Here is a 9,834-nt window from a genome sequence, read left to right on the forward strand (position 1 = left end):
CAATGTCATAAATGGAACTTCTGATTCGAAACTGCGTGGAAGCCTCGCGATGGTAGAATTAAAACAACTTATTGAAAAACCAAATGACTCCGTTGATAAGCAGAATGAGTTCGTGAACGCTCTGGTTGCGGCCTTGAAAGGAGAATCAAACCAGTAGTTACTCCTGGTACAGGACAGTCAGAAGTGTTTTTCTGACCTGACTGTAAAGGTTCTCGAAAAGAACCCTACACTAAATAATAACGAAAATGAAATGCCGGAGGCGATTTACCCAAAATGTAAATGGTGTATTGGTTTTAAAAAGGAAGTGAGTACATACCAAATATAGGAAGAAAAAAGGGAAGAACACTCACAGCAACTGGATTGATATTGGCTATTCTCAACTGACAGTTCTAACTCAAACTAACTCAGGTCTGGTCTCGGAATAGCAATGCCAATACTGACTTAAAAACATCAGCTTTTATACCCAAAAATTTCTATTGTCACGTAGTTGACGTCTAACTACGCAGTTCTAGAAATGATTAGGTTACATTTTATGACACGTATACGGAAATGCAATTACAATAAAGTCACGCACTATGAACTCATGGATCCTCCATACCAGTCCCACAAGACGCCAAACGTTCAATCAGCACGTTTGGAACACCTGCAGAGCTCAGATATACGAACAACATTACATCATTAATCAATATAAATCTGGTGCGTTGCATGATCCGTTACACGTTTTAGTCAATTATATGTTATCATTTCTATTTCATTGTTTTCCTTCGTTTGATTATCAAGATACTTCCCTATTTTTTTCTCTCTCATTTTCTTTTCTTCTCCGTCTTTTCCCCATTTTTATTACTATTTCTATGCTATTTATCTTATTTTAGTTTTTATTTTATTTTCCAACCTTTCAATTGCAACCTAATCTAACCCAAGTTATTTTTTTTATGTGTTTTGATCTTAGTCTCTCTTTGGAATTTTTTTTCGCTCCTCCACTATTTTTTTACAGTTATTTTTTCCGTTTTTTTTGTTATTTTTAGTTATTCTAAATATTTCTGTTTTGCATGCTCGTTTTCATGAGTCAATTGATTTTTCTTCGTTACTTTTCAAGTTCTTTTCCATTTCCCTCGCTTTCTTCTTATCTTTTTCGTTTTATTTTTCCGTCTCTACTTATTTGTTTCTGTTTATCGTTGTTTCCCCAATTCCAACCCATTGTTTTGTTTCCAATTTCGTTTTCTGCTGTTTATTGTTTTGTTTTCGTTTCATGTTGTATCATTCGTTTTCTGATTTGCTGATGTTCGGCTTACGCCTTTTAATTAAGGGTGCGCATTCATCGAATTCACCTTCCAACATAGCACAAATTTTTCGTTTATACGCTAATTGACCCATATTTTTGACGCCCAAGGTTGAGGGTTGAGGTCTAATAACTAGCACTTAAAGAGTCAATTCAGAAAACTGTTGCAACTTTTCGGGACTTGAAATATTAGATAGGGGTCTTTGATATATTAACTCAATAAGGAAAATATCTTTATGCAAAGTAACGGTCTTATTAACATGGGAGGAGTACGGGAGTAGGCCTACGAGAAACTAGCTGCTAGCACTGCTTTTCGATTATGATCGAACGAGTGGCCTGAGGCCCGGATTCTATTACTGCCGAGATTTTTTATTAATTATTATTTTTCAATTCCATCTCCCTAAATTACACACACCCACAATTTATATAATGCGCCTCCCCACTTTTTTTTCATTTTGTACGCGAATTTGTTTCAAAATGTGCGCGATTCGCTTATCTCTTTTATGTAAGTTTTGTAACGGGCGACGCCATCAGCAGTGTCACTTAATTCTGTTTTATGCAATCAAATTTCCTGCTGCTACCACTGCTTTTCGATTATGATCGAACGAGTAGCCTGAGGCCCGGTCATTATTCTATAACTGCCGAGATTTTTTATTTATTTGGATGACAATTTTATATTTGGCAATGCTACCCAACTTTATCAATTTCTAAAAGATGCGAAATGCAAATGGTGGCGCGTCGCTTCGTAGCATGGCCTACTTTAGTCACGGCCCATCATCGTACGCTTCTGTGTGGGACCAATTTTGGGTTCCCTGCCCCTTTCCTGTTGCCATAGTACATAGCCAGAGGGTCGTAAAGTTTCGTTTTTTGTTCCACATTTCCACAGATTCTTTCCACCCTTTGGATGCCTGTGTGTCTGACTTGCATTGGGCGATGGTCAGAATTTACTGAAAATTAGCGATTGGCAGTCTAGTGGGTATAGCGGTGGATTTCCATAATAGCATGGTGTATTAGTATGGTGGGGGAAATTATGGTTGGAATCGGCTATCTCGGCTGAAGCCAGTGGTCGCACCTGATCGGCGCTGCCTGGTGGACAATTGGGTGAACTATGAGCTATAAACGGTCTGAAAATTTTCTAAGTCCGATTGCACATTGCTTGTGTACTTATAAAGCTATAAAATCGTAAAAAAAGAGTCAAAAACAGCAATTAAGTATTATTTTTCCAGCTTTAATTATTTTAAAATTAATAGAAAAAAATATGAAAAAAAATAAGTGACGAATATGTGAATGTTTGATCCACAATTTGCTGGGCAACAGGTTCAACCGTCCGCTGGATCAAAAAATTATCGAGAAGAACCTAGTGTTATGTCCCTGTCCCCCCCTTTCGACGGTGGTGGCGCTGCGGGGCCTGGGAGCAGGACGGCAGTCTCGCTTGCACCTTTGTGTCGTTCACATCCTTGTGGTCTTGTTTGGCTCATCTAGAAATACAGTGGCGCGGCTTAACGGACACGCACCCAGACTTGACACCTAGACAGAAAAATTTCTTTTAGAAAAAGATTATTTTTTTAAACTTCAATACTAACCTTCAGACCTTCGTCAAGGAATATAACATGTTCGTCTTGGCCAATTAAATCAAGATGCATTGCATCTATAGCGGCTGTTACATCGTCATTGGACAACATGTCCGCAACTGAAAAATATTTCAGGATCGATTTTTCGAAATGACTTAAATGCTCTTTGTGAACATGCTTGCTCATTGCTGATGGATTCTTACATAAATTCAAACCCGAACAAAATTCACAATATTTTTTTCCAAATTCATTTAAATTTCCAACATTCGCTTTTGCTATATCTTGGTTTACTAGAAAATCGAAAGTAATAAACAAATGTCCATCTAATTTGTTAGAGCGTTGAAGTTGGAGTGTTAAGTTGGAGCGTTAAACTATGAAAAAATCTTAAAAATTTTATTACCCAAATAGTTTTTCATTAATCTTCTCTTCTCAGATATAGTTTTATTAATCATGCTTTTGCGATAGTAACAATCCATGGATGAAGCAATAGACATTCTTTTTACAATATCTTTGCAATCATCATCTGCAAGCTATATAAAATACAGAATTATTTCATACCCCTTTGCTTTAAATTAATAAAAAAATACCATAAACCGTTCCCGAATGTCCTTAATCATGAAAACTTGGTTAAATTTACCAAGATCCAGCCATTCAAGTGTCTTGGCAAAACAACCAAGTGGTGTGTAGTAATGAATCCATCCATTTTTCATCAGATATATCTCCACTTCTGATTTCAATTTTTCGATTTTTCGCCAATACATTTCAACCTGTACGTACCGAACCAACGAAACAAATACTTTTTCTCTACTACTAAATTATTATTTAAATTTCCCGAAATTAACTTTTCTTTTACTGTAGAATCACTTCCTCTGTTTATCAAATAAACCACTGTAACCTATAGATAACGTTGAAAAATCCAAATCCTCCCCCCCCCCCAAGATCAGCAGCATCAGAACAGGACGTCATGTTTTATTGCCACATGAAATTGAACTGACCAAAAATTTTTTTTTTCGATTTATAGTTCCTTTTTGACACGCAAAATTTTTCTCACGCTACTGGCTATTAGGTTTAGGCGCGCGTGTCGCAGCACGTTGTTGCCTCAGGCATTTCGTAACAGTTTGGTCCATTTAATCTCCCCTTCATTTCGGTTCCCTCCAGCACAGCCACAAGTCCCCTAACAGAATAACTCGTCCAAAATGAGTATTATTACAAGAGAATTTTTGGAAAATCAGTTGTTGAAGAAAAAAAGAGCATATCCTAAAGCCTTTACTGGTGTTCAGTTCATGGATTATGCATTGCAAAAAGCAAAATGTCCAGACGTGAATAATTTGTTCAAATCAGTGTATACTGCCTGTAAGTGTTCTAAATTTCATTTTCTTATTTTTCAATTAGTGTTGGTTGTGTCATGTGTTCATCACCAGAAAAAACAAGATATCTTCGCTAGGCTATCACTTGCCCGGGATTTTTCCCTTAAATGCTTTTGCGTGTCACCAAAGTTATTAGATTTCCAACAGGGCCAATTATTTAGTGAACGGTGTACTTGGTGGAGGGTTGAACAATCTCAACAGCGACGTCTTGTATATTTGATTTCAATTTTTTTACTCGCCAAGCGGCCCGCCTATAATCTATACTTTATCACTCGGTATGCAAGGATTCGCCCTAGATCGCTTTGATGAAAAGAAACTGCGCGCACAAACGCACACAAGTTCCAGAGAAAGTTGAAAAAATTGAGAAAGAGATAAAAGTGAGAGAGTAGACAGTAAGACCAAATTGATTTTGGTGTTAATTTGCCTCCTCCATAACACACAAACCAACACAAACACAAACAAATACCACAACGTGAATTTCAAACCCCAGACTGCTCACACACACACACACTGGTTAGACTAAACCCTGCGTTTAGCGTAACATTCATCATCAGATCTTCACCCGAAGTTTTGTTGTGTCTATTTTGCTATAAACTTGAATTCCATTTTTCTTCAAGGAGTAGGAGAGGACTAACGTTTTTTTTCATCTTTTCTCTTTTTGCCCGGATTGAATTTCCCATGTTCCTTATTTTTTTTATTTTTCTCGGAAGAAAAATGTGTGTCTGTGTGTGGTGCATGTCCCAAGCTAAAGACGAGAAATTACGCGCACAAGTATTTTTATTGTTATCAATTTTATTCGTGTATGCATTTCATTCCACCTTCTTCCACCGGATTTCATTTTATTTCATTTTACATAACCTTTTTTTGTCCCTTTTCCCTCATATTTTTTGTTGTTGTTTTGTAATATTTAGTTTGTTTCTCTTTTGGGTTATAAGAGGTATAATCAGTGTGTATGCAGAGGGATTTGACGTCCGGCTAATCATTTTTTTATAGAAAATCAGAAAAAAGTAAAGGACACACGAGTAACATTGAGAGGGAGAAGATAAGGTCTATGAGTGAGAGCGCGTGGGCTCGCACGGAGCTGTGATGGATTCGTTTGTCGCCGACTTTAAAAAAAAAGAGAGGAGAAAACCCATGATAGCATCAGTCGCCTACCTGTTTTTTCATTTTTTGTCTGTATGGGGGTGAAGTCAAGAGTCTTTTTTTGTCCCTTTTGTGTATGAACAATATAGCCCCCTCTTGACATTTCGGTTTTTGGACTGTATGATTTTCTACTCTATTCATATACCCCTCACCACCACCGGCCTCAAAACGAAAATAATAAAGCGTCGACGACGAGCTGGGTGATAGCGATGACCGCAGAATGTTCCCAGGAAAGAGAGAGGTTTCGCCCGCTCATATTATACCTTCCCATGAAAATTCAAATACGTCGTCACTAAAACAATGACATTTTTTTTTCGATCCCAAAAGATAATTTCTACATTCTACTCCTTTGTTTTTTCCACAAGGAAATTGATGGCGAGCGTCAACTAGACTAGAGCACCACCGTACAATCAACTAAATGGATCTTGTAAGAATGTTAAAAGACGAAAATTTAGTCAAAATTCAAATCAATTTTGTTCATATTTAATCCTCTTGTGTTCTGGTAACACAAATGAAAAATTCAGAAAATAGCTAGCACATAGTAATTAGCCAAGACACACAAAAAAAAATCCGGAAAGAAACGAAGAACAAGTTCTCTCATTTGTTGCAATTTTGCCAAGGCGTACGCGGAGTCGACGGGACGTTACTCGGTTCTTTGCCTAATGGCACACCGTCCACACGCACAACATTCACTGTCAATAAAAAAAAAGAGAGGGCTGGGCCCCCCTAATCAAGTAATCGGAAAAAAACACACACAAATTCCTTTTGATTTTTTGTTCTTTTATCAGAATTGTTTTCGTTTTGCGTCATGATGCACGAAACTAGACCGACTCTGTGCGATCAGCGCTGTGTGAAACTTTTTTGCTCTGCCTCTTTTTCTTTTATTAAGCGCTGGCTCTTATTCGGGCCATCGTTGCTATTGTTTGTCACACTGTGTACATAATATGGGCGGTGGCTCAGTAACCCGAGGAAAGGCAATTATTATATAACTGATGCACCATAGTCCATACACACACACACACTGTCCTATACTTCTAACGTCTATAAAATTGCCAATAGAGTGGTTGTGCGCAACTTTTTTTGAGACGGACGGGAGTAACGCTGTTCTCCCTTTATTTTATTGTCCTTGCAATAATAATTAGACGTAGGCGGGCAGACTGTACATGTAAGGGAGAGGGGGGCTAGTTGGCAGATGGGGTAAGTTTGCATTTTGCTAGTTAGACCCCATACAGACCAAAACAAATCAAGCCTTTTACACCAAATCTGAAAGACATCACCCAGATTGCTCACACAAAATTTCAAAAGTATACGAATTCCCCAACAGGAGTTATAGCAAAAAGAAAAAAAAAACGGGAAAAAGTTTTTTTTGGGCCTCTCAGCACTTTTCATTTTTCTCATAGTATAAAACTCTAAGAGAGTCAGAAAACCCAAGCAAAAAAGAATTAATGTTTTTCTTATTTTTAAAAGAAACCCCACATTTCTACATTAAAAAGTTATTTAGTTATCAATTTATTTGTTCGAAAAATGTTGTGGGATGTGGGGTTAGTTGGCAGAAATTTGGTGAGGCATGTTGGCATACAGATTTCTCACGAGATGCTGAAATGCAAGTTTTCAAAATTTGACCTAGAAATTTGTGAGAATCGTCAGCTTTTTTTGCAGTTTTTCTCAATTTCACAATTTCGTGTAAATGAACATTGTAAACAAATTCGATCAATTCATAGAGAATTAAAATCTGAATCTGATTCATTCATTCAATTTGCAAAACGTGTGGTCAAAAAATTCAAATAAATTCACAAAAAGTGACCCTGCCAACTAGCCCCCCTCTCCCCTACGCGCAGAGAGAGATATTTACTCTATACATGAACTAAATTGACCAAATCATTTCTAATCTCTCAACCTTTTTTTAGTGACAGGTAAAACAGGATTAACTTCTTGTCTTCCAAAAAAGGCAAGCGGTTTCGTTCATTCGGTTAATGGGGTTCCTCCGAAAACTGATTTACACATGTTACCACACGGAGTCTGGTGCCAAGATTATGGCCACCTGGGGTCCGATCCAATCTGGATTTACATAAGGAAAGTTGTGGACCATGCAATGCAACCGGTCCAATGGTAAAAAATGGAGAAGGCAAATGGAATATGCCACCCTTGAAATGCATTTGATCTTCCGCAAACTGTTTTTTGATAGTACTTGTGACAAGATCATCAAGTGGTTCTGCAATTCCTTCATACCTCTTTGAAAATCTGCGCAAATGTATTTCTGACAATTTCTGGTAACAATTTATTTAATTTCTTAACAAATAATTTTAAGTATTAAAATGTTTCTAATTTTAGGATAATTAGAAAATTTCTAAAAGACACAACCGGGATAGACTATGAGATCCATATCATTCAAGAGGCAGCCGCCAATGGATCTATCCTCAGTTTGGAGTCGGACATGCACAACCATGACAAATCGGGCGCTGAAACCACCGATCTCCATCTTCCATTGGCACATGTATCCGATCTTTTCAAGTACCATTACATGCCAAATTGGAAATTGGGATACATGGTCAACTACCCCGGTGATTTCAATGGGAAAATCTCTAATTACGTAAGTATCCTAAGACAATTACTAGGCGCTCCTTCATCCCACGCAACCTCTTGTCCCCTTCTACTTTTTTTTCCATATTTTTTGTCTCCCCCTCTCTGTTATTGAGAACGAAAAAGAAAATATTAGGAGTCCATCCTTCTGGGATTTTTTTCTCTTATTCTATCTTCTTCCGCCCACTGAGATGACAACAAACCCATTTTAACGCGATTCATTTTTGCTAAAAATGTAGGTCGCAAATTTGAAGGATCTACAAAATGCAGGAATACCACCTGCTGATGTCATCTACATGACACATGGTATTGAAATTACCGGATCCTAAAAAAAAACAACAGGCGGTGTTCAACCAAAATTTATCGTGTTTAATGGACAAATGCTACTATATGATGTTAAGATAATACGTTCCCCTGACAGTAACGGCATAGCAGACTGTATATATCCATCGGTAGCTGGTTTTTTGTCGGCAGTTGGAGAACGTAAATATTAACTAACTATTTTAAAATTAATAATTAATTTTTATTTTTTTTTAAATAAAGACGGAGTTTCTCGTACGGTTCGGAATGCGAGCAGGCGTAAGCTTCAAGTAGTTCCAAAATCGGACTTAAATTCGTTGGATTGGCGGTCCTACGCCGTCATGTCGAAGACTTCTTTAATGATTCATTTTGTTTATCTGGATGAACTCATTTTGTCTCTGTTTGAGTTTGTTGTATGAATTGATATGGCAACGTCATTCGACATGTTTAATCGAATTTTGTTTTTGTAAATGTAATATAGGGCAAGTTCAAAAGCCTTATAAATAAAATTCAGAATATTCCCAAATTTTAAAAAATATAAAAAAAGATTTTTTTTGTTGGTTAGTGAGTAGATAGAGAGAGAGAAGGGGTGATAGCCTATTTCAACTAACAACTAATGCCCAACTGTCATAGATGACGTCTATGATAAGATGCCATTTGGAAAGTAATGGCGACTACCGTCATACCTCCCTTCTCCCTATAGTTGGTAACGCTGCCGAATGGTGGCGCTATCTTAAAATTTCCCTTCAATCTTTATCTGGGTTGAAATCGCAACATGGTCTCCACGTACGTACGGGCATGTCCGTACCAAAAAACCGTCGCATTTCCAGCCTTCTCATTGGCTCACAGGCTTCAGAGGGATGGGCTATTTATTTTTTGTTTTGTTTTCCTTTCTCGGTTTTTAATGGCCGCTTCGCTCTGGCACATACAGTTGCTTTTTAGTATCATTCCTGTTTATTCAAGTGCAACTGTCAGGTGTCAAAATACTAGCAATTTATGATAATTACAATTCAAATTCAAATTCTCACATTTCAATTCTCAAATTACAATTCTCACATTACAATTCTCAAATTGCAATTCTCACCTCAAATTTAATCTCCTCTCATGGAATTTACTCCACAACAAAGTGCTTCAACATCCCGTCTGAAATTATGCAAAGAGTATTTCCCAATGTCCCCTGATATTTTTAATGCAACAGGTAATTGATTGTTATGTCCGCGTGTTATGTTTTTTAATAGTGATTAATAATCTACCCTCTCCCTCTTGATATAAAGACTCAGATGAAGAAGGCTCATCATTGGCCGATGGTTCTGCCAACTCATGTTCTTCAAATCAGATGAGTGAAGATATCGAAGACAATGAAGTAACCTATTACAAACAGTGACATGATTTGATTATATATGTGTTTGATTTTTCAGGTTGCATTTCTTCGAAGAAGAATTCAAGTGTTGGAGATTGAAAACAGGTCCCTTTACAGAAAAATTGACGATATGGAAAAGAAGAATGCAGAACACAATAAAGTGAATGCTAAGAGACCAAGAACAAGTCATTTATTGGTAAGATAGTTGTCAAACATTTATTTTCCTATTTTCAT

At 37.2% G+C, this 9,834-nt stretch overlaps 1 long non-coding RNA gene across 1 annotated transcript; it reads left to right on the top strand.

Annotated features, from left to right (window-relative positions):
* The first annotated feature begins 7,444 nt into the window (after positions 1 to 7,444).
* Positions 7,445 to 8,748, top strand: LOC124329154. The gene is made up of 4 exons (XR_006916586.1): positions 7,445 to 7,630; positions 7,692 to 7,950; positions 8,180 to 8,423; positions 8,484 to 8,748. It is a non-coding gene; the product is annotated as an uncharacterized LOC124329154 (long non-coding RNA).
* The last annotated feature ends 1,086 nt before the right edge of the window (positions 8,749 to 9,834 follow it).

The sequence above is a fragment of the Daphnia pulicaria genome, chromosome 1 (genome assembly GCF_021234035.1).
Source record: "Daphnia pulicaria isolate SC F1-1A chromosome 1, SC_F0-13Bv2, whole genome shotgun sequence".
Lineage (NCBI taxonomy): Eukaryota > Metazoa > Arthropoda > Branchiopoda > Diplostraca > Daphniidae > Daphnia > Daphnia pulicaria.